This window comes from Diceros bicornis, chromosome 26 (assembly GCF_020826845.1).
Source record: "Diceros bicornis minor isolate mBicDic1 chromosome 26, mDicBic1.mat.cur, whole genome shotgun sequence".
NCBI lineage: Eukaryota > Metazoa > Chordata > Mammalia > Perissodactyla > Rhinocerotidae > Diceros > Diceros bicornis.
The window spans coordinates 24,926,534-24,952,231 of record NC_080765.1 but is presented as its reverse complement, the minus strand read 5'-3'; the positions used below and the strand labels follow the sequence as shown (position 1 = coordinate 24,952,231).

Sequence of the window (25,698 nt, the reverse complement as noted above, 5' to 3'; positions counted from 1 at the left end):
CAAGTTCTGGCAATGCCGCTTACTGGTTAGCTGACCTTGGGCAAGTCTCTTAACTTCTCTGACACTTTTTTTCCTTAATTGCAAAATGAGGATGGTGATAGTGAGTGAGAGGGAAAAATGAGAATATACGTGTGATATGGCCAGGACAGTGGCTGGCACATAAAAGGTGATTGATTTCATGTTAGGCAGCTTTGAATGTGGCAGGCTGAGGGAGGAGGGTGCAGGGAGGAGCACAAGAGAGCCAGAAGGGAATACTTGAAAGAAAACTCCATTATGCAGAAGTTGGTTCACATTATATAAAGTGAATGCCTTTCACTAAAAAAAAATTTTTTTTGAATATCTAACTGCGAGGGTTTGGCTTCAGAATTTGCTGGGAGTAGAGAGCACCTCAACATTTATTGAGCCCTTACTGTGAATTAGACCCAGGGCTGGCAAAGTGATTTATGTAGATTATCTCACTAATCCTTGTGGAAAGCTGGGCTGTAGGTATTATTATTGTGTCCTCAAGTTCAGAGACATAAACAGTGGCCAAGATCACCAAGCTGGTAGGCGATGGAGCCTAACCTGGCTCTATAACTCTTGGATCCTTTATCACACTAAGTATGTTGCCTCATAAAACAAAGAGCTTTTTCAGTGTGAATTCTTGTGAAATCAGAGCTCTGTTGCAGGAACTCTTCAAGGCACTATGTACCTGGGCACATAGTGGTGAGCCTAGCCACCTCTCAAAGCCACAATGCCAAATTGATTACAAAATGCACTTTAAAGCACTTCAAAAGATTGTTCTTTATTTCATAGGATATCCTTAGACTATAAACTCCAAAAGCATAGAAACGCCTGCAGTCTAATTAATCTCTGATGATCTTAAACCATATTTGGCATATTACTAGGTCCTCAATAAATATCTGATGAAGGAAAAATATATTTTTCTATAATTCTCACATTCTATAGGCACACTGGCTCTTCTCTCCCCAACTTTCATCTTCTAGTTTTCTGAATTATGACCAAAAGGGAAGAATCTAACATTTGGTTGAGTATCTATCATGTGTCAGGTATTGTGAGGAACAGATATAGATACAGATGTAGCTATAAATATAGTTATAAATATCGATATAGTTATATAAAGTGATATACAGATATTGATATAGTTATAAATACAGACGTAGATGTAGTTATAGATATAGTTATAGATACAGTGACAGATATTGATTAGCTATAGATATTGGCATAGTTATAGACAAAGATACAGAAATATAGTTATAAAGATAGATATACATAGGATAGACATATAGATACAGGTATCTCTGACTTTTAGTCCTCTTGACACACTGTGAGATTAGGTTCTTACTTATTAGTGCAGAAGTTGGACCCTGCAGTGTCCATGTTCGGGAATTTATTCCTGATCCTTCTCTTTAGATTCTAATTCCAAGGGTTAAGCAGCCATTTCTTTTTGTGAGGCCTAATTGTTCAATGGCAGTTTCCCCAGAGAGAGTGGTAAGTGACAGTAGCTCCCATTTCTGGAGCACTTATCTGTGCTGTCTGTGCCGAATGCTTTATACAGGATGTCATTCATTCATCACCACAGCTCTAGGAGATAGGTGCTGCCTGTATGTTCGTATTTCAGAGAGAGGTTAGAGAATTGCCCAAAGTTACGTAGGTGGTGACTGGAGGGGCTGGAACTGGGACCTGTGCTGTGTGACTCCCAAGGGCAGGCTCTCAGCTACCACAGTGCTCAGCGGGGCACTGTGTTGGGCCCTCTCATGTGATGGGGGTTAAATTAGAATTGCAAACACATTTGTAAGACGATGCCAAAGTCATTTCTTTTTTATTTGATTAAACCAATGTGACCTCAATAAAATAAATTTTAAAAAGGCGGTGGGTATTAGTTTGCTAGGGCTGCCGTAACAAAATACCACAGACTGGGGGGCTTAAACAACAGAAATTTATTTTCTCACCATTCTGTAGGTGAAAAGTCTGAGATCAAGGTGTCGGCAGGGCTGGTTTCTTCTGAGGCCTCGCTCCTTGGCTTGTGGATAGCTGTCTTCATGTTCACATGGCATTCTCTCTCTGTGGGTGTCTGTGTCCTAATCTTTTCTTATAAAGACACCTGTTATATTGGATTAGGATCCATCTAATGATCTCATTTTAACTTTATCTCTGTAAAGATGCTATCTCCAAATACAGTCACATTCTGAGGTACTGGGGGGTTAGGACTTCAACATATAAATTTTGAAGGAATGTAATTCAGCTCATAATAAAGGATTAATTAATTTCCTCATTATTTCTCCCCTTTTGTTTTGGTCGTTAGCCACTTATTAAGGGGTTGTTTGCACTGTCTTTGGGTATTTTAAGGAAGATCCTGAGGTCATTTATACACCTATGTGTAAAAATGGCAACTGAGGCTGGTATTCTTGCTCTAAATTGCCTCCTGCCTGTAAAGGGAGGTATGTATTGGAAAAAAAATAGCAGAGAAGGTGGGCTTCTAGAAACCAGCCCTGCTACTAAACTTGCCTTGCAACCTTGGAGAAATCCGTTTCTCTCCTGGGATGTTCGCTTGGATCAGGGATTTTAAGTTCAAATGTCCAAAGGAGCTAGACAAGTGTAGTAAGTGGAGAAGCAGACAGGTGTGACAAAATAAGGAGTGGTGGAGGCAGTGTCAAATTGGAGAACATCCCGTTTAAATGAAGCAGAAATTCTCAGCTCCAGCCAGTTGGTACTAGCTTGAACTAAAGGTGCCGTGTTGCTAGACCTCCTAAGTTTTCAAGAGAAACCTTCATTCAAGACTTTTAAATGAAGTCTCCCACATTTTAAATGTTGGCAGTTCAAATTTTATTTCCAAAGACTGAGGGCCAAAAGGAATATGTCCAAGGGCCGGGTCTGGGCCAGCTGATATCTTAGAGTCTTCTTGCCCAAAAGTGCTGACAAAACCAAAGATGGTAGGTACTGTTGATTGATTGACAGGCACTAAAAGAAAAGAGGGCATACTTTAGTTCATGTGGCCCAAGGATCCATGCTGAGAAGCAAACTCTAAGGGGTGAACTTTTCATATATCTGTCCTCTTTTCTGCAGACAGTAACCCAATTGCATATTTAGCATTGCCTCCTCTACCAGAAATACTTAACGAGTTTTTGGGGGCAGCATCCAAATTAGTTGGAGTTAGGTATTATAGGTCTAAACTACCTAAAAATAAATTGATTCAAGTTGATCTTGAATCTATGGGTCTGTTGTCAAACAGGATTATCTTATTGCTGAAACTGAGGAGGAGGGGGTTAATTGTTTGCAGTAATAAAGTACTTGAATCTCAAAGATGTTTGCAAAGTGGCTTTCTTCAGGCAATGTTCTCATGGAAAGATAGTTCTAGCTTGAGGCAATTTGCACAATCAAACTTCAAGAAGGACCCTATAAGGGAGGGTTATAAATGAGGGTTCTGTTCCCATGTTAGGGGCGTTGGGATCTGGAGCGGCACAGAAGCTTCATTTCATGTGTCAGTTCTAATGGATTGGTAATAGCCGCCCGGAAGCTGTCCTGGGGAAGACCCTGAAGCCAGATCCCAGTCCAACGGAGAAGGTGCTGTGATGTTAACCTGGTCTGTCCTGAGTATGGTGGTGTATATTTGTCAACACTCTTATTTATAGTCTCAAGTGACAGAAACCTAATCTCAGGCAGGAAAATTGGTTGGCTTATAGAATCCAGGACAGGATATTAACAAGAGAGGAGTAGAGATGTAGATGGGCCTCAGGAACAATGTGAACCAGTGACTTGAACTCCTCTGAGATACTCTCTGCCCCTCGTCTCCACGTCTCTGCACATCAATTTTCTTCTGTCATGTAGAGTGGATACCTCCACATGACAGAAATAATAACCACAGACAGTTCCCAAAATGTGCATTTTATGGCTTCCACCAGAGAGAGACTGCCTGATAGCCTCTTCGGTAACAAGCACATACACAAAAATTTTGGAGAGGGATTATGATTAGCCCAGTTTGGATTTGAAAATTGTGGGAAATGACTGCTAAACCCTGAACCAATCAACTTTAGACAGGAGTTGGAATCATCTAAAAACATGACAGCTGGGCTGGCCCCGTGGCTTAGCAGTTAAGTGCGCGTGCTCTGGTACTGGCAGCCCAGGTTTGGAACCCCGGGCGCGCACCGACGCACCGCTTCTCCGGCCATGCTGAGGCTGTGTCCCACATACAGCAACTAGAAGGATGTGCAACTATGACATACAACTATCTACTGGGACTTGGGGGACAGGGGAAAGGAGGAGGATTGGCGATAGATGTTAGCTCAGAGCTGGTCTTCCTCAGAAAAAAGAGGAGGATTAGTGTGGATGTTAGCTCAGGGCTGATCTTCCTCACTAAAAAAAAAAAAAAAAAATGACAGCTTCTATGAGAACCATATTTTTGTTGGGCTCAGCGGGAAGACAGGTCTCCAGAGCAAGGATAGCATGGGATATAGGACTTTCAGAATGGTGAGTTTCTACCACAAAGAAGATGTCCACACGGCTGCCATCTTCAGCTTAAATCCCAGGGGGTGAAGGAGAAGACCCTCAGGAACGAGTACCAACCTCATCTAGTATCTACAGCTTCTCCCTGTCATTTTCTGCCCTGTGCTTCCTCAGCTGGGAAGAACATCCCCACCTAAATCAACAAGTTGTGCCCTCCAAATTCCAGTGAGCTGAAACAAAGCCATAACTCTCGCAGTTAACCAGGAACGTGCCTCCTATTTTGTGGAGGAAATTCCTGCTCCATGACCAATCTATTAGCCATCTCTTGCCAAGGCAGATGGTGACCTGAGAATTCTGTGCCTGCTTCCTGAGGACTGCCCACCATGCAGTGGCTGATGAGGTTCCGGGTCCTCTGGGGCATCCACAAATCCTGCCATGGGGGCTTCGTCCCTGCCCCTTGGCACCTGCGCTGCCAACCTTTATCAGGAGGTGAATCCCCAAGATGGAATGACCATGACACACCCGAGGAATTTAACTTTGCAAGTGATATACTGGATTATTGGACTCAAATGGAGAAGGTGAAGAGGCATCTGTGATCGGAGGTGAGAACAGGAGTGGCCTCACTGGCCTTATCTTGCTCCTAGTAGGCTGAGGGGCACAGAACCAAGAATAGCTTCTGCCTCAGCTTACCAGTGTCATAGATGAAACTTATGTTTTGGGGTTCAATTCTCAGCCTAGTGACTTCTTCACTTCTCTGATCCTCAGTGGTTTCATCTGTGAAATGGGGATAATCTCATTTAAGAAACAAGACAGCAGGTACACAGTCAGTGCTCCATAATTGTGAACAAGTACAAAGTTCTAATCACAAGGTCAACAAATTGATGTTAGTGTGAGTCTGTTAGTCTTCAACGAATGGGATTGTGAATCTAACTGGAATTCATCTCATCAAACTTGGGCTTGACTTCAGGCTACACTCAGAGGGAGGGGACAGACCACCTCATTGTGCACATGAGCATCTGACACATGTAGGTAAGTCATGTCATCCATCTTCCTGTGAGGATGGCATGTCCAACTGGCGTCCTCCCTATCAACTACCTATGGGAACATGGCTTTAGGGTATGTCCAGAGAAACCTGTCCCTGTGGCCTCTAAAGTTTACATATCTCTGCAGAAAAACTCAATTTCTTGGTTTGCCTTTTCCCCAGAGACAGACCGGGAGAGCAGCAGTGGTAACACTAGGACTTAGGGTAGACGATGGGTGGTGTTCCGGCTACTAAGTTCCAGCTGGTGATGTCCACCACCCAACACTGTCTTTGTACAGAAGAGAGAATTCGCCTGAGATGGAGTCAGAGATTTGGTATAATTTTTAAGTTTCCTATGAACGTGTTTTCATATGTTAGTACTCAAAGCTTATATGCCTTTCATGGGGGCTTCCTCCCCACCTCCTTTTTTTCCCTTCCTCTGAATTTCTGTAATAACCCCAAGGAAAATAGAGAGCATCTTTTATTTGCCGTGTCAACACTTTACATTTAATACTCTGATTAGATGAGTGCTTTTTTTTTTTTTATTTTTTTTTTATTTTTCCCCCAAAGCCCCAGTAGATAGTTGTATGTCATAACTGCACATCCTTCTAGTTGCTGTATGTGGGATGCGGCCTCAGCATGGCCAGAGAAGCGGTGCGTCGGTTCGCGCCCGGGATCCGAACCCGGGCCCCCAACAGCAGAGCGTGCGCACTTAACCGCTAAGGCACGGGGCCGGCCCAGATGAGTGCTTTTATTACCCCAGTTTCCAGATGAGGAAACTGAGGTTCCTAGGGTTTAAATAGCCTATAGAAATCACATACCTAATAAGTGAAGGAGCAGAATTTGGGTCCAGGCTGTCTGATTCTGTAATCCATTACAATTATGCACTGCATAAGGACATTTTGGTCAATGACAGACCGCATATACAACGGTGGTCCTGTAAGATTAGTACCATATAGCCTAGGGATATAGTGGGCTATACCATCTAGGTTTGTTTAAATATACTCTATGATGTTTGCACAATGATGAAACCGCCTAACGGTGCATTTCTCAGAACTCAGAATAGTATGCTCATCGTTAAGCGATGGATGACTGTTTAACCTAGTCTCACAACTGATTATGCCAAAACATCTCTGCCTTCAGACGATAAACTGAGTTTCATTGCTGCCCAGACCAGAAATCTGGTTAAGACCTTTGGAATCATGGTATAGGCTAGAGAGGGAGAAGGTAGAGAGGAGGAAGTGATGCCATCACTTTTCCCTCATTTATCTTCATAAAGTCCTTATTAGTTAGTTCATGCATCAACCCATTTAGATAACCATCAAGTAAATTCCCCCAGAGAATGCCAGTTTTTGTTGGGTTTTATATCTCATTATCAGTCATGGTCAATTCCTCCATGTATCCAAATTTCTCCCACCCCCAGGATCCCCATCCCAATAATTTTCATTCTCACAACACTTCTGATCTGTCTGCTTCCATTTTTCCAATTGCCTTGATCATGGTCAGTGTCTTGCTAATGATACATGATGCCTGACACCTAGCAGTCCCTTGATAAATGTTTGTAGAATAAATTAATTTTGAAACTTACATTATAAGCACCATAGGTTTTATTGCTGCTCCTATGAAAGACCCCCCAGAGGGCATGCCACCACAGTCCACTCTGGCTTCCTGGACCTCCCCTTACAACTTAATGAACATCACCCAGAAGCTGATCCATGGCTAACACATTACAGCCCAACAACACAGCCCAAACCATAACAGATTGACAGAATTTATTTTGACTCACTTTTCAACACATTTTACCTGTAAAATGTAAGTTAGAAATCCAACATTTTTATGTGAAATCTTCTGATTATTTTTTTAGTGTTTCCAAAGAATTCATTATAAAACAAAAGAAAATGCATTGTAGACTAGACAACATAGGTCCATGGGTGGAATACAGTTGCTCATTCAGGCCACCAATTTATAACCCCTGACTGTCCTTGTAAATTAAACCCTATGTTACTCTGGGTTCCTAGAGGGAAATTAAACCCTATGTTACTCAACTTCAATTGATTCCTGGAGCAGCCTCTCAGATCTATTCAGGAGAGGTCACATTCATGTCCAGATTCATTCATTCTGTCTCCTTGATACTGTATTCATTCATTCAGCTAAGAATTGGTGAGCACCTCACATGTGCCAAGCATTATTGTAGATAATAGGAATAGAAAAGTAAGCAAAACATAGAACTCTTCATTTTCACTCTTTAGATAATGTACTTCCCCACTTCATGTCTTAGGAAAGATGAGTACAGCATCTGTGACACTAACTTCTGTTTGTTTTGGCAAAAAATCATGACATAAGCAAATTCTTCCTGCCAGTCTCTGATGCAATTTAACATTAAACATTGCTCAATAAATATAGTCAAATATGTATTAACCACAAAGATTAAAAAAAAAAAAACAGCTGAATGTCATGACCACATAATGTCTGGCTCTTTGTCCTATAATGTTTGCTCAAGGAAATTAACTTATATGCTGCCACACATTCCAAATGCCTTACTATTCAATATTCGTGTCTGCCTAGATTTCTTTGAGCCAATCAGTCTGTGTTCTGTGGCTCCTGAATTTAATTCTGTAATTTTACGTAAATAATTAGTAACAGTCCTAGGACCTGTACAATTTTAAAGGGTCCTCATATTCCTCTGAAACTATTAGACTTTTGTCCCAACATCCCATAAAGGACTCCTCCATGGTATTCACAAAGAGTCTAAATCTTTTGTAATTCTTATACACATGTAGTGTCATTGGCACTACAATGTAAGCTCCATGAGGTCATGGAACTCTTGCTGTTTTGTTCACTGTTGTATCCCCAGAGTACAGAACATGCCTGGCACATTAACTATATGTTGAAAGAATCTAAATGCATGCAGACCCTGGACAGCAACACAAACAGCACAAGAAACACAACATGGGGGCCTGGCCATGACTTGGTTGTATTTTGGCAAAGGGCTGTTTACTTTCTCATGGATGTATTGTAAACGTGCACGGGAAAATACAGGAAGCTTTGGCACAGGCAGCCCTGATGCAGAGAAGGCAACAGAGTTCAGGAACCAGAATTGGGCTTTGGGGCTTCTTATGTAAAAATCACGTCTCAAAGTGAACATTCATTCCTGTATGGCAGCAGTTGGTAGAGCTAAATGGTTGCTGCCCCCTTGGAAGATGTGTGGCTCTCCAGTTTGCCCCAGAGGAACCTGGCAGGCTTCTCTCATTTATGTTACTTGCCTGGTCCCTGTAGGCTCTGGGTTTCCGACCTCTGGTATAAAAACAATATTATCCCAACTTATCTAAATATTAATGGAATAATACATATTATTTCCCAATTAAACATAATGCAAAAAGTTTTAACTTCCAGACCTTTAGAGTAATCTTCCTTGGTAAATTCTTTTAAAGTCTGGGTATCAGTTAATTACTGGTTCATCCATGTGAGTTGATTCTCCATGACTGTGTCTCCCAGTTTGACATATTATACTACATATTAGTCATTTGGTGAGCCTGTAAGGAGTTCATCCATTTTTTATCAATGGCAATCTACAAAGGAATAGCATGCCATTTATCATTTTAAATTACATTTAAACTACTTTCTTTGTAAGTTAAATTACAATCAATCTTATATGTGGCCATATTTAAAATGAATAGTTTGGTCGTAATCTACATCCAGAAAATTTGATCGCTGCCCAATTTAGAAAAACAAATCATTCCCTTTATCCAAAGAAATAAAAGCCTCATCTCATCTTTAGATTTAATTTAACCCAGAAGTTCCTTATCATTCCTTATTTGTATCCCAGAGTTGTTTTTTATTTATTCATTCAATAAATATTGACCGAACATTTACAGTGTGCCAGGTGCTCTTCTAAGTGCTTTCGTAAAGAATTTAGAAGTTTATTATTATTTTCTTTTGTTGTTGTTTTATTGAGAAATAATTGACATATATCACTTTTCTTAAAAAACCAAAAAACATCAATTTTTCAAGTCAAACTCAACACACTTGTATGCATACCAAAAATTTTAGAAATAAAATCTAGGGTTTTCATTGTAGGAAAGCTTTTAGTAATAGACTTACTTTCTTGAATAGATACAAGGTTATTAAGATTTCAATTCTATCAGATTTGACAAGTTGTATTTTTTTTTAACCATAGTCATCTTATTTTTTTTCATTCTTTTTTTTTCTTTCTTGTGAAATTTTTGTTGTACATCAGTGTTTGTCAGTCACCATATAAATGCATCCCTTCACCCCTTGTGCCCGCCCCCCACCCCATTGCCCCTGGTAACCACCAAGCAGTTCTCTCTGTCTGTGTGTTGGTTTTTCTTCCACTTATGGGAGAAATCATGCGGTGTTTGTCTTTCTCTTTCTGGCTTATTTCGCTTAACAAAATACCCTCCAGGTCCATCCATGTTGTTGCAAATGGGACGATTTTGTCTTTTTTTATGGCTGAGTAGCATTCCACTGTGTGTGTGTGTGTGTGTGTGTGTGTGTGTGTACATATATACATTCATATACCACATCTTCTTTAGCCACTCATCCATTGAAGGACATCTGGGTTGCTTCCATGTTTGGCTATAGTGAATAATGCTGCAATGAACATAGGGGTGGGTAAGCCTCTTAGGATTGTTGATTTCAGATTCGTTGGGTAGATACCCAGCAGTGGGATAACTGGATCGTAAGCTATTTCTATTTTTAATTTTTTGAGGAATCTCCATACTGATTTCCAAAGAGGCTGCACCAGTTTGCATTCCCACCAGCAATGAATTATGGTTCCCATTTCTAAACAGCTTCTCCAGCATTTGTTTTTTTTGTCTCGGTGATTATAGCCATTCTAATGGGTGTCAAGTGATATATTAGCATGGTTTCGATTTACATTTCCCTGATGATTAGTGATGTTGAACATATTTTCATGTGTCTATTGGCCATCTGTATATCTTCTTTGGAGAAGTGTCTGTTCGTTGCCTCTTTCCATTTTTTGATCAGGTTGTTTGTTTTTTTGTTGTTGAGTTGTGTGAGTTCGTTATATATTATGGATATTAGTCCCTTTTTGGATATATAGTTTGCAAATATTTTTTTCCCAGCTGGTAGGCTGCCTATTCATGTTGGTCCTGGTTTCATTTCCCTTGTAGAAGCTCTTTAATCTGATGAAGTCCCACTTGTTTATTTTTTCTTTTGTTTCCCTTGGCCAAGTAGACATGGAATTCGAAAAGATCCCTTTATGACCAATGATGAATAGTGTACTGCCTATATTTTCTTCCAGGAGTTTTATAGTTTCAGGTCTCACTTTCAGGTCTTTGATCCATGTTGAGTTAATTTTTGCATATGGCAAAAGAAGATGGTCTACTTTCATTCTTTTGTAAGTGGCTGTCCAGTTTTCCCAGCACCATTTATTGAAGAGACTTTCCTTTCTCCACTCCTTTGTCGAAGATTAGCTGTCCATAGATGTGAGGTTTTATTTCCGGTCTTTCAATTCTATTCCATTGATCGGTGTATCTGTTTTTGTACCAGTATGATGCTGTTTTAATTACTGTCACTTTCCAGGATGTTTTGAAGTCAGGTATTGTGATGCCTCCAGCTTTGTTCTTTTTTTCTCATGATTGCTTTAGCTATTCGGCGTCTTTTGTTGCCCCATATGAATTTTAGTATTTTTTGTTCTATTTCCGTGAAGAATGTCCTTGGGATTCTGGTTGGGATTGCATTGAATCTGTAGATTGCGTTAGGTAGTATGGGCATTTCAACTATGTTTATTCTTCCAATCCAAGTGCATGGAATATTTTTCCATTTCTTTATGTCATCATTGATTTCACTCAATAATGTCTTATAGTTTTCATTGTACACGTCTTTCACTTCCTTGGTTAAATTTACTCCTAGATATTTTATTCTTTTTGTTGCAATTGTAAATGGGATTGTCTTCTTGAGTTCTCTTTCTGTTAGTTTGTTATTAGAGTATAGAAATGCAACTGATTTCTGTAAGTTGATTTTGTACCCTGCAACTTTGCTGTAGTTGTTGATTATTTCTAATAGGTTTCCAATGGATTCTTTAGGGTTTTCTATATATAATATCATGTCACCTGCAAACAACAAGAGTTTTACTGCTTCGTTGCCTATTTGGATTCCTTTTATTCCTTTTTCTTGCCTAATTGCTCTGGCCAGAAGCTCCAGTACTATGTTGAATAAGAGTGGGGAGAGTGGGCACCCTTGTCTTGTTCCTGTTTTCAGAGAGAGAGCTTTCAGTGTTTCCCCATTGAGTATGATGTTGGCTGTGGGTTTATCATATACAGCCTTTATTATACTAAGGTACTTTCCTTCTATACCCATTTTTTGAGAGTTTTTATCATGAATGGATGTTGGATCTTGTCAAATGTCTTCTCTTCATCTATAGAGATGATCATATGGTTTTTATTCCTTGTTTTGTTAGTGTGGTGTATCACATTGATTGATTTGCAGATGTTGAACCATCCCTGTGTCTGTGGTATCAATCCCACTTGATCATGGTGTATGATGTTTTTAATGTATTACTGTATTTGGTTTGCCAATATTTTGTTGAGGATTCTTTCATCTATGTTCATCAGGGATAATTGTCTGTAGTTTTCCTTCCTAGTATTGTCTTTGTCTGGCTTTGGTATCAGGGTGATGTTGGCCTTGTAGAATGTGTTGGGAAGTGTTCCATCTTCCTCTGTTTTTTGGAATAGTTTGAGAGGAATAGGTATTAAATCTTTGAATTTGGTAAAATTCTCCAGAGAAGCCATCTGGTCCTGGACTTTTATTTTTGGGGAGGTTTTTGATTACTGTTTCAATCTCTTTACTTGTGATTGGTCTATTCAGGTTCTCTATTTCTTTTTGATTCAGTTTTGGGAGGTTGTATGAGTCTAAGAATTTATCTGTTCCTTCTAGATTGTCCAATTTGTTGGCATATGGTTTTTCATAGTATTCTCTTATAATCTTTGATATTTCTGTAGTATCTGTGGTAATTTCTCCTGTTTCATTTCTAATTTTACTTATTTGAGCCTTCTCTTTTTTCTTGGTGAGTCTGGCTAAGGGTTTGTCAATTTTGTTTATCTTCTCAAAGAACCAGCTCTTTGTTTCATTTATCCTTTCTATGGTTTTGGTTTTGATTTCATTTATTTCTGCTCTGATATTTATTATTTCCCTCCTTCTGCTGACTTTGGGCTTTGTTTGTTCTTCTTTTTCTAATTCTCTTAGGTATAGTTTGAGGTTGCTTATTTGAGCTTTCTCTTGTTTGTTAAGGTGGGCATGTATTGCTATGAGTTTCCCTCTCAGGACTGCTTTTGCTGCATCCCATATGAGTTGGTACAATGTATTTTCATTTTCATTTGTCTCCAGATATGATTTTATTTCTCCTTTCATTTCATCAATGATCCATTTGTTGTTCAGTAGCATGTTGTTTAGTCTCCACATCTTTGTCACTTTCCCGGTGTTTTTCTTGTGGTTGATTTCTAGCTTCATGGTGTTATGGTCAGAAAAGATGCTTTTTATGATTTCAATTTTCTTAAATTTATGGAGGCATGCCTTGTTTCCCAGCATGTGGTCTATTCTTGAGAATGTTCCATGTGTGCTTGAGAAGAATGTGTAATCTGCTGTGTTTGGATAGAGTGCTCTATCTACATGTATTAAGTCTATCTCGTCAAGTTTTTCAGTTAAGTCCATCATTTCCTTGTTGACTTTCTGTCTGGATGATCTATCCATCGATGTAAGTGGAGTGTTAAGATCCTCTACTATTATTATGTTGTTATTAGTATCTCCTTTTAGGTTTGTTAATAGTTGCTTTATGTACTTTGGGGCTCCTGTGTTGGGTGCATATATATTTATAAGTGATATGTCTTCTTGGTGGAGTGTCCTCTTTTATCATTATATAGTGCCCCTCTTTGTCTCTCATGACCTGTTTTATCTTAACAGTCAACTTTGTCTGATATAAATATGGCAACACCTGCTCTCTTTTGTTTGCCATTAGCTTGGAGTATTGTCTTCTATTCGTTTACTCTGAGCCTGTATTTGTCTTTAGAGCTGAGATGTGTTTCCTGGAGGCAGCATATGGTTGGATCTTGTTTTTTAATCCACCACACCACTCTATGTCTTTTGACTGGAGAGTTCAGTCCATTTACATTTAGGGTAATTATTGATATATGAAGGCTTAATGTTGCTATTTTATGGCTCATTTTCTGGTTCTTTTGCATTTCCTTTGTTTCTCTCCCCATGTGTTTCAGAATACCAATTCAGTTTTGTAGTTCTCCTAGTTTTCTCTTTATTTATTGTGTGTGACTCTGTTCTGATTATTTGGTTAGTGGTTACCACAAGGTTTGTATAAAAAATCTCATGGATGTGATAGTCCATTTTTTGATGGCTTTTTTTTTCTCTTAGACTAAGTAGATTCAATCCTCTTCCTCGTCCCCTTCTAAGTTATTGTTGTCATGTCTTATTCCATCTTGCGTTGTGAGTTAGTCTTTAAAGTGATGAGATTATAAGTTATTTTTGGTGTCTCCCTTCCCTTGATCCTTGGTTTTGTAATTAACTCTTTGCTAATCTATTCTGATAGAGAGCTGCAATTTTTTTGGTTTTGTTGCCCTATCTTCCTTCTTATTCAAAACTTTGTATCCTCTTTCTCTTTTTTTTCTCAAACATGAGGGCCTTCTTGAGTATTTCTTGTAGTGGGGGTCTTGTGGCAATGAATTCCCTTAGCTTTTGTTTATCAGGGATAGTTTATTATTTCTCCATCATATCTGAAGGATATTTTCTCCTATGTCATTCCACTCTCTCCTAGCCTGTAAAGTTTCTGTTGAGAAATCGTCTGTAAGCCTGATAGGAATTCCTCTGTACGTTATTTATTTGTTTTTTTGTCTAGCTGCCCTTAGTACTTTTTCTTTGTTGTTGACTTTTGCCAGCTTTACTACTATATGCCTTGGAGAGGGTCTTTTCATGTTGATATATTTAGGAGATCTATTGATTTCATTCACTGGTATTTCCAGCTCCTTCCCCAGGTTTGGGAAGTTCTCAGCTATTATTTCTTTGAACAAGCTCTCTGCTCCTTTTTCCCTTTCTTCTCCTTTTGGAATACCTATAATCCTTGTATTGGATTTCCTAATTGAGTCGGATATTTCTTGGGGAGTTTCTTCATTTCCTTTTAGTCTTAGTTCTCTCTCCTCCTCCATCTGGAGCATTTCTGCATTGCTGTCCTCAGTATTGCTAATTCTTTCCTCCTTATTGTCAGCTCTGTTGCTTAAGGCTTCTAGATTTGTGTTTAGCTCCTCTATTGTGTTTTTCATTTCTAAGATTTCTGATTGGTTTTTCTTTATTGTTTTAATCTCTTTTGGGAAGAAATTCCTGATTTCATTGAATTGTCTATCTGTGTTTGATTGTATTTCATTTAGCTTTTTTATGATAGCTGTTTTGAATTCTCTGTCATTAAGGTTATACATTTCTGTGCTTTCAGAGTTGATTTCTGGGTGCTTGTCATTTTCCTTTTGGTCTGGAGATTTAATATATGTTTGCATAGTGCCTGTCAGTATTAACTTATTTTTCCTCATAGTGAAAATATCTGGTTGCAGTTTCCTCTTGTCGCCGCTGGCTGGGGGTTAAGACCTGTGTATTCTGTGCCCAAGTCCATCCATGGATGTTCTGGTTGGCCTGCAGCTGAGCTGGGGCATGGCGGAGCTGGGGCATGGCGGAGCTGGGGCATGGCGGACCTGAAGCATGGCTGAGCTGAAGTGCGGCTGAGCAGAGGCTGCTGGGGCTAGAGTGCAGGAACAACTGGAGTTGAAGTGTGGGAACAGCTGAGACTGGAGCATAGCTAGGCTGAAGCACCTGGGGCTCAGATGTGGGTGTGCTGAAGAAGCTGGAGCTGAAAGGTGGCCCAGCTTCAGTGCGGTTGAGCAGAAGCAGCTGGAGCTGGAGTGCAGGAAATGCTGGAGCTGGGGTGTGGCTGGGTTGATGCAGCTAGAGTTGGAGTATGGCTGGGTTGAGGCAGCTGCAACTGAAGTGCAGCTGGGCCGAAGAAGCAGGAGCTGGAGCACTGCTGGGCTGAACAAGCTGTGACTGGAGTGCAGCTGGGCTGAAGTAGCTGGCACCAAGTCAGCTGGAGCCTGAGCATGGCCACACCAAAGCAGCTGGAGCTGGGGGGTGGTCGAGCTGAAGGAGCTAGGAGCAGGGCATGGTTGAGCTGAAGGAGCTGTGGCCAGGGCGCCATTGAGCCCATGCAGCTGGGGCCATGGTGCAGTTGAGCTGGGGCAGCTGGGGCCTGGGCACAGTCAGGCCTGAGTCACTGGGGCTGGGGCGCCAAGGAGCCAGAGCTGTTGTGGCCGGGGCATAGGCACACTGGAGCCGCTGTGGCCAGGGTGCAGGCGGGCTGCTGCCGTTGGTGCCTGGGCACCAGGGTCCACCACCTCTGGGGCCAGGGCTCTGGGGAGCCACTGCCTCTGGTGCTGGGGACGGGCACCCTGCTGCTGCTGGGGGGACTGGGGCACTGGGTGGTCACCACTGCTAGGGCCGGGGTGTGGGTGTGCCACCGCCACTGGTGCCTGGATGCTGGGGGGCTGCTACCTCTGGGGCTGAGGCACCCGCTAGGGCCAGGGTGCAGGTGCGCCACTGCCACTGGTGCCAGGGCTCCGGGAAGCCACGGCCTCTAGTGCCGGGGTGTGGGAGCACTGGTGCCACTGGTGGCACCAGGGTGCTGGGGGCTTGCTGCTGATATGGCCAGGGCATAGGCGCACCACCACCACTGGTGCCTGGGCACATGGGGACCGCTGCCTCTGGGGTCTGGGTGTGGGCACGCCACCTCCACTGGCACGGGGGCTGGAGTTGAGCTGAAGCTCTGCTGAGCTGAGGCTTCAGGGCCGCTGTGCTGAAGCACCAGGCGGGCAGGGTGGAGGGACGCTTACTTTGCCTCCCCAATCCCAGATGTTTCTCGCTTCACTGTCACTCTCTGCTCTCCTGAAGGGCTAGTTTGTCGAAAGTACCCTCACGACAAGGGGGAAGCAATTCCCCACGGGCTGTGAGGGATCTTGGAGAGCACTGGTTTTCTTGTGGAGGGCTGCCCCTCCCCCCTCCCTGAGAGCTGCGTGGTCTCAGTCTCAGGTTTGCTGTCCTTTGGGAGTGAGGGGAGCTCCTCTTACCTCCTTCCACTTCCTCTGGGGATTCCAGCACCTCAGTCCTCGGGTGTACAGCTGCGTGAGTGCCTCAGACGTCCCTTGTGTTGTGTTAATAACTTCTGTTGGAATGTGAATGTCCTTTTTGTTGTGTCTTAGACAGGGAGAGTTCAATAGGGGAAGCTCACTCAGCCATGATGCCGACATCACTCTTCAAGTTGTATTTTTTTCCTTTGAACAATTTGTCCATTTCATCCAAATTGTCAGATTTAATGACATAAAGTTATTTATAATTTTGTCTTATTGCTGTTTTAATGTCTGTAAGAATTGTAATAATGTATACTTTTCATTCCTGATATTGTTAATATGTTTGTTCCCTATTTTTCTCTTGATATGTCTTTCTAAGAGTTTATCAATTTTATTAATCTTTTCAAAACCAGCTTTTACTGGTATTCTCTATTGTGTATTTGTTTTCCATTTCATTGATGCATGCTCTTATCTTTATTATTTCTTTTCTTCTACTTTCCTTGGATTTGATTTGTTGGTATTTTTTTAGCTTCTCGAGATGGAAGCTTACATGCTTACCCTTCAGCCTTCCTTCTTTTCTAATAGATGCATTTAAAAATTTAAATTTCCCACTAAGCACTTCTTTCAGGTGCATTACACAAATTTTGATGTCATATTTTAGTAACACTCAGTTCAAAATATTTTCGATTTGCCTTTTTGATTCTTCTCTGACCCATAGATTATATAGAAGTATATTGATTAGTTTCCAGACAGTGGGGGTGCATTTCTCGTTGTCTTATTGTTGATGATTTCTAGCTTAATTTCATTATGGTCAGAAAACATACTCTATTTTAATCTTTTGAGATTGGTAAATGTTCCAAATGCAACGGAAAATAATGTGAATTATATCACAGTTGGGGAAAAGTGTTTTATCTATGTCAACTAGGACTTAAATTTTCTCAGTCTGTCATATTCTATCATTAATTTACAGAAATCATGAAATTTCAACTTGTGTTTCATTTTAATTAATACTGAGGCAAACTCTTTCTATAGACAATAAACTCTTGTGTGTTTTAATATTCAGAAAGAATCTTCTCACTCATGAATCACCGAAGTATTTGATAAGCCTTTCAATTTTCCTTTTTCAAAGTATATTTTAGTTAGAGATTAGCAAGGAGTAGCTATGTAGGTTTTTGTTTATTTAAATCAACTATATTGATGTATGACTTACATAGAATAAAATGCACACATTTTAAGTGTAAAGTTTAATGAGTTTTAGAACATTTTATCACCTCAAAAGTTTCGTTTTGTCCTTTCCCAGTCAGTACCCACCCATCCCCACCCCGAGTCTGAGGCAACGACTGATTTGCTGTCACTAGAAATTATATTTCTCTCCCCTGAGTTTCATGGAAATGAAATAACACAGGATGCATCCTTTTGTGTCTGGTTTCTTTTACTCAGAATCTCAGCATAGTGTTTTTGAGATTCATCCACGTTGCTTTGTGTATTAGTTGGTCATTTATTTTTATTGCTGAGTTGCTTACTCAACATTTTATCTTTTAAAATGATTTCTTGATTTTCCTTGGCTTCAAATCTCACTGCATGAAACTTTAAATTTCAAATCCAGTGTAAGGGTTGTATTTTTTCTTCCACCCTTCTCTTAATATCACATTATCAGATTACTCCTTAGCACAAAAGTCCATAACTGCTTAAACAATATCTTCTTTAAGTTGTGAAAGTTAAGGGCTAAAATACTGTCTGAATTTTGAGCAATAACAGTTGTTTTCTACCTTGATATGCCGGCTCTTCCATCATTTTTTAAACTCCTACAGGAACATTCCCTGCTCTGCTCCCCTTATAGAAACAGTGCACACCAGTCATTTACACTTGCTAATATTCTTTAATCTGTTGGGCAAGGATTTTTTTCATAGCACTGATGTTTTCATAGATATGAATACATATATATGTATATACATATATATTAATCTTATCTCAAATGATACTTTCTTTTGTTCCAATCATCTGAGTCAAAGGTAGTAGGGTCATGTTTGTACATATGCAGAAAACATTCCTGGAAGAATATGCACCAAACAGTTTTCAGTGTTAACATTCAGGGAGTGAAGATGTGATGAGAAATTTGAAGAAATTTTTCTGTTTCTAAGAAATTTTCCGCTCATAAGCCTCTGCATTGCCTGAATTTTTACTCTGAACATGTTTTGTTTTGGGAATAAAAAAAAATGAAATCTTTAAAAAAAAAACATGCTCATTATAGAAAATGTGGGGAAAATAAGAAAGTTGATTTAAACAAGAAAACAAAAATTGACCATAAATATTAAAAACCATTTACATATGTGTGTATATGTGTGTCTTGTTCACCATTACATCCTTTTGGTCTAAGAACATGATGGCCTCTAAAAACATTTGGCCTCAGAAATAATGAGAACTTGGAAATGTTTAATGAAGGAATGAATATTACTATATACTTGGATTATAATGTAAATATGGTTTTGCTTTTTTTTCTTTTCTTTTTTGGTGAGGAAGATTGGCCCTGAGCTAACATCCACTGCCAATCTTCCTATATTTGCTGAGGAAGATTAGCCCTGAGCCAACGTCTGTGCCTGTCTTCCTCCACTTTGTGTGTGGGACGCTGCCACAGCATCACCCGATGAACAGTGTGTAGGTCCGCACCCAGGATGATAAACCTGCAAATCCCGGTTCTGCCAAAGTGGAGTGTGCAAACCCAACTACCACGCCACCGGGCCTGCCCTGGTCTTGCTTTTTAAAAATTGATATTATATTCTGGGCGTTTTTTATTGCAGGAACATTTCTGAGAGTTTTTTTTTATGGGTTTTATCATATTCTATCATTTTGTAGACAGCATACAATTTGATCCTGTTCTTTTTATTGATTCTGCCAATATTTGTATTTTGATTGGGAAATTTAGTCCACTTACATTTAAAGTAGTTACTGATAGGGAAGGACTTACTATTGCCATATTATTAATTGTTTTCTTGATGTCATAGCTTTTTTTTGTCTCTTATTCCCTCTTTTACTGCCTTCTTTTGTGCTTGGTTGATTTTTTGTAGTGATATGTTTTGATGCTCTTCTCATTTCCTTTTGTATTGTATATATTACATATAATATCCTAAAGTTATAACAATCTACTTTAAGCTAATAACAACTTAACTTCATCCACATACAAAAATCTATTCCTTTCCAGTTCCATCTCACCTCTCCACTTCATGTTATTGGTGTCACAGATTACATCTTTATATATTGTGTACCCATTAACATAGATTTATAATTATTTTTATGCTTTCATCTTTTAAATTTTGTTACAGAATAAAAACCAGAGTTATGCCTAAAAATTACAATAATAGTGGTTTTTATATTTGTCCATGTTTTTACTTTTATCCAAGAACTTCCTATTTTCACATTTGAGTTACTCTGTACTGTCCTTTCATTTCAACTTGAGGACTCCTTTTAGCATTTCTTACAGAGAAAGTCTAGTGGAAATGAACTCCCTTAATTTGGTTATCTGGGAATGTCCTAATTTCTCCCTTATCTTCAAAGGATAAGTTTGCTGGATATAAAATTCTTGGTTAACAGTTTTTTTCCCCCTCAGCACTTTAAATATATCATCCCACTGCCTTCTGGTCTGCAATCCACTGATAATCTTATTAAGCATTTCTTATACATGACTTTTCTCTTGCTGCTGTCAAGAGCCTCTCTTTGGCTTTGGCTTTTATCATTTGATTATAATGTGTCTCTGTGTGGATCTGTTTGTGTCTTCCTACTTAGAGTTCATTGAGACTCTTGTATGTGTATATCCAGGTCTTTACTCAAATTTGGGAAGGTTTCAGCCATCATTTCTTCAGATAAGCTCTATGTCCCTCTTTCTATCTTTCTTCTTCCTCTTTGACTCTCATAATGTGTATATTTGTCTACTTGCGATTGTTCCGTAAATCCCGTAGGCTCTATTCACTTTTCTTCATTTGTTTTCTTTTTGCTCCTCAGACTCCATAATTTCAAATGACTTGTTTTAAAGTTTACTGATTCTTTCTTCTGCCAATTTGAGTCTGCTGTGGAACCCCTCTAGTAAGGTTTTTTATTTCAGTTACTGTATTTTTCAGCATTTCTGTTTGGTTCTTTTCTGTAATTTCCATCTCTTTGTTCATCATCTCATTTTGTTCATATATCATTTTCCTGATTTGCTTTAGTTCTTTGTTGGTGTTTTCCTTTAGGTCTTTCAGCATATATAAGATGGTCATTTAAAAGTCTTTGTCTAGTAACTGAGGGCTGTGTTTCTTTAGGGTCAGTTTCTAGAGATTTATTTTGTTCCTTTGAATGGGCCATATTTTCATGTTTCTTTGTAGGCCTTGTGATCTTTTGTTGAAAATTGGACGTCTGAAAAAAGGAGCCCCCTCTCTCAGTCTGTGAAGATTGGCTCCATGTGGGGGAAGACCTTCAGTAGTTTTCTCAGTGTGAAAACTTAAGGCCTTCTCAGGTCTTTTCTGGCATGTTTCTTTCCTGGGCCTGTGCGTGTTCTTTTTTCCAATTTTCCCGTACACATGGCTGATCTTATATACCTTAATTTCCATAAAAGTCTCATCCTTGCTTCTTCTTGGGGCCTTAGATGTTCTATTGTATTCCTCTGCCTGCAGTTTGTTGCCCCTAAGTGGCTACAGGTCTACAGTCTTCACACACCATGGCATCTGCCAGTGCTTCCAGAGACCTTCAACCTGATATTCAAACTATGCCACCCTTCCCATCTGAGCACCAAGTCAGACGAGACAGAAACCAGTCCCTCAGGCAGCCCCCAGACAAGCCGGAATGTTGCAAACAAGTTACACAATTTTCCTTCTGTCCCAGGGAGGGGCTTGGAATTGGGTGGCTTCCTCCTGACTGTGCTGTGCCACATCAGAGAGGGGGTGGTGCAAGAGTAGGCAAAAACATCACAAAATGTCCTACCATTTTGAGTATGGCTCTTATTGTTTGGGCATTTGTTGGTTGCTGCAGACCCTCGACTATTTCAAGAGCTCCCATAAAACCATTTTAGTCTGTTGTTTACTTGATGTTTCTCTGAAGGAATGAGGGCCTGGAGCTTCCTAGTCTGCCTTCTTGCTGACTTCACCTCTAGAAGTAATTTATTTAAAAATATTCCCCCAAATATTCAGGAACTAAATGAGCCTATTTTATTTTATTGTGTAGCAATAATAATAATAGTAATATTTATTGAGCACCTACTTGATCCAGGCACTGCTTTGTACACTTTATTCATTTAAATAGCTCATTTAAACTTTACTACCTTCTAGGTAGTATTATTGTTGCCATTTCATAGATGAGAAAACTGAGGCATAGAGGGGAACCCACTGTCTATATGGAACTAAGACAGACACATGGGGGAATGGAGCTTTAAGTCTTCAATAGGAGACATGAAGGTTATTCATGGTTTTATGTGACTTGAGAGGAGGTGGCTACAGTAGGCCAGAAGAACTTGGTTGCATCACACCCACTCCTAACTTCTCTTGGCTCTTTAGTTGCTTTAAAATTGGGTCTCAGTGCTTGAGCTGTGCTCATACTGGAATATGACTATGGCAGTGGATTGGCCAAATAAGTGCCCTTTTCCTTTGAAGCAGGAAGTAACACATGGTGTATGATCTTGACCAGGAGGGCAAGAGAGGTCCAAACCCAGCCCTGTGGTGAGTGAATAACCAAGGGGATGAAGTGAAGTGGAGTTTCAGAGAGATGGCAGACTTAACCCGCCATGCGGCCAACGTCTTCACGCAGACCTGTGGCCTGCAGCAGGGAGACCGTCTAGCCTTGATTCTGCCTCGAGTGCCTGAGTGGTGGCTGGTGACTGTGGGCTGCATCCGAACAGGTCAGTGACTCAGAGAGACCCCAATAGACCTTAGGGCTGGCCTAGAGTCAAGTGGTCCTGGAATATTAGGTGCTTTCTCTTCCCCTACCTTCTTTCTTCTTCACAGTCTTTCTCTTTCTCAGACTCCCTCATGTATTCTTTTGTCCTTTGTCACTCACTCTCCCTCACACTCATCCACTCTCAAACACAATGTCGTAATTCTCTCCCATTCACACACACACACACACACACACACACACACACACACACACACACTTTCTTTTGTACAGTCTCAGACATTACTACTTTCTTTTAAAGATTCATCAATTGTTAACATTTTGTCATATTTAAGCCCCCTTCCTCACTGAATCATGTAAGAATCAGTTGCAGACATTGTGATATCCATAAATACCAGAAAAATACCCATAAGCACTGGAGTATGTATCTGCTAAGGTCCAAGACATTCCCCTCACGTAAACACAACAGAGTTATCACACAAGAAGTTTAACACTGATACAATATAGTTACTGATATACATGCATAGTCAAAATTCCTCAATTGTCCCAGTAATGCCCTTTATAGCCTTTTTTTTCTTTAAATCCAAAATCTAATCAAGGATCATGCATTGCATTTAGTTGTCATGTCTCTTCAGTCTCTAATATAGAATGGTTCCCTAGCCTTTGCTGCATGACAATGACATTTTTGAAATATCTAAGCCAGCTGTTTTACAGAATGTCTCTCAGAATTTGTATTTCTGACTCTTCCTTTATGATTATATTCAGGATAAGCATTTTTAGCAGAAATAGTAGATGGGCAATCTTGTGTCTTTCTCAGTGCATCACATCAGGGGGTATATGAGTTGGTTTGTCCCACCACCAGTGATATCGTTGTATCACTCTGGTAAGGTGGTACCCACTTTTGTAAAGGCAATTTTCCCCTTGCAATTTCCCCTTGCGATTAATAAGTAATCTGTGGTGTAATACTTAGGAGACTGTGTGAATATCTCTTTCCCCAACAGTCTTTCACCCTGTGGTGTGAGTATCCATTGATGATTCTTGACGGAATTGACTATTATTATGGTGGTTTTATATGAGGATTTTCTATTTATATCATTCCCTCTACATTTTTTAGTTAGCATTTTTCTGTCGAGATTTTCTTTCCCCTTTTAAATACCTATCAATTTAGCTATATAATTTGGAATCAGTCTGGGATTCATGGATTTTTTAAATCACTTCGGTTATTCTATGCATGCTCATACAACAATCCATCATGCTCCTGCTCATATTTGTCTCTCTCTCTCTCTCACTCATATTCTCTCACAAATAAAATAGTTGGTTAATCAATCAAGGTCATGTGGAATCAAGAACTTGTAGCAACGACAGAGGGAGCATAGAGAAACCGTGTCATCTGTAGATCTAAGAGAAGGCCCATGGGAAATCCAAGACATGAGCAGAGCACCCTGGGATGTGCAGAATTACAGAGGAGTAGAAGCAAAGGAAGGGAATTCCGTGAATGGGCATCGCACATGCAAAAGCTTAGAGTCAGGCGTAGCCTAGGTGAGAATGGCCATTTTGAAATAGAGATTAGAGTTGTGGGAGAGAAAGGTGGAGAGTGGGCAGCACCTTCAATGTCAGGAAGGAGAGTGTGGTGCTTTCCTGGAGAGAGGGCACAGGTGTTAGTGCAGAGAAGTGTGGTGGGGAAAAGTCAGTGCTCTGTGGAACTTAAGCAGGTAATAATATGAAAGATGGGTGGCTGGAAGATTCAGGACAGGGCATCTGGTGGAGAGATTAGAATCCAATAGGAGCACACAAAGGCTTGACCTAATTGTTGGTGATGGAAGATGGAGAGGAAGAGAGGAAAGTTCAAAGGACAATGAGGTTAAATTTGGATATGAGAAATGAAGGAAAGAGAAGAGATTCAAGATGACAACAGGGAACTGACAGAGAGGGAAGTGAGAGGAGAAAGACGGGGATGGGGATGTGCTAGTCCTGATGTCAGGGACACTGTCCTACTTGCACCTGTATTCCCAGATCCCATGTGAAATTGTGTAAAGTAGGGTCCATCTGTCTACCAGCTGGATCCATCTAGTGTAGGAAAGGTGAGGGCAGCATTTTCACACTTTAATGTGCATGGGAATCACTTGGGCATCTTGTTAAAATGCAGATTCTAATTCAATAGGTTTGAGGTGGGGTGTGAGATTCTGTGTATCAGTTGGTGGTCTGCAGACTGTACTTTGCAAGCAAGAGGTTAGGGGATTTCTATGCAGACAATGCAGACCTGAAGCCCATGGTTGTGAAAGAGAAACTAAGACAAACTTTTCCTTTCTCATCCCCAGGGATTGTCTTCATGCCAGGGACCACCCTACTGAAGGCCAAGGACATTCTCTACCGACTACAAGTGTCTAAAGCCAAGGGCATCGTAACCACTGATACCCTTGCCCCAGAGGTGGACTCTATGGCTTCTGAGTGTCCCACCCTGCAAATCAAGTTCCTGGTGTCTGACCACAGCCGTAAAGGGTGGCTGGACTTCCGATCACTGATTGAGTGAGTTTCTGGTCTGATGAATGTGCTTTCTGAGGAATGGCGGGAGAAGGCCCTCCACTCCCAAGTGCTGGTAGACGAGCAGCCAGTGGTGGGAAGCTCACCAGGTCTAAGGCCAGAAAACTTCTCTTCCCGGCTATGCCACTGCCTTGCTGTGTGACCCTGGGCTGGTTCCTTCTCCTCTCTTGGCTGTGGTTGCTTTATCTGTAATATAAGGAAATTGAACTTCTGTGCTTCTCTCACTAAAGTATAATCACCCTGGGACTGTGCAAAGGAGATGTCTAAAGTCGGATGGTTATTGTGTTACATCTTCCTTGTAGATAGGAAATCTAAAATATTTTTTTATATAAGAAATAAATATATGAAGAAGTTGGATGAAAGATTAAAATGAATTTTTAAGATGAAACTGGAGACTGCAAGGAAAATTGAGGCTGTGGCTGGCAGGAAGCTTTGGGAGCAAACACTCCATCTCCCAGGGGCTGAGTGCCTTTAGGGACATTGCAGGAAAAGTTAGGGAAGTGTTGGCAGTTAGGAAGACTCCCTTCCACCTCCAAAACTCTGATTCTGTGAGCCTTCCGGCACTTTTCATATCACACACACAAACCACACTGGGTCTGCTTTCCTGAGGCAACCCCTCAGTTTTTAAAGCTCTTTACTTCAACTCCCAAAGGCAAACATTACAGTGAATTCACATCTTATTCTAGA

General features: G+C 40.5%; 2 pseudogenes; both read left to right on the top strand.

The window, feature by feature from the left end:
* Nucleotides 1-25,698, top strand: part of LOC131421983 (acyl-coenzyme A synthetase ACSM2A, mitochondrial-like) — a 75,385-nt pseudogene that overhangs the window by 38,287 nt on the left and 11,400 nt on the right.
* On the top strand, nucleotides 4,827-25,042 carry LOC131422496 (acyl-coenzyme A synthetase ACSM1, mitochondrial-like; annotated as a pseudogene).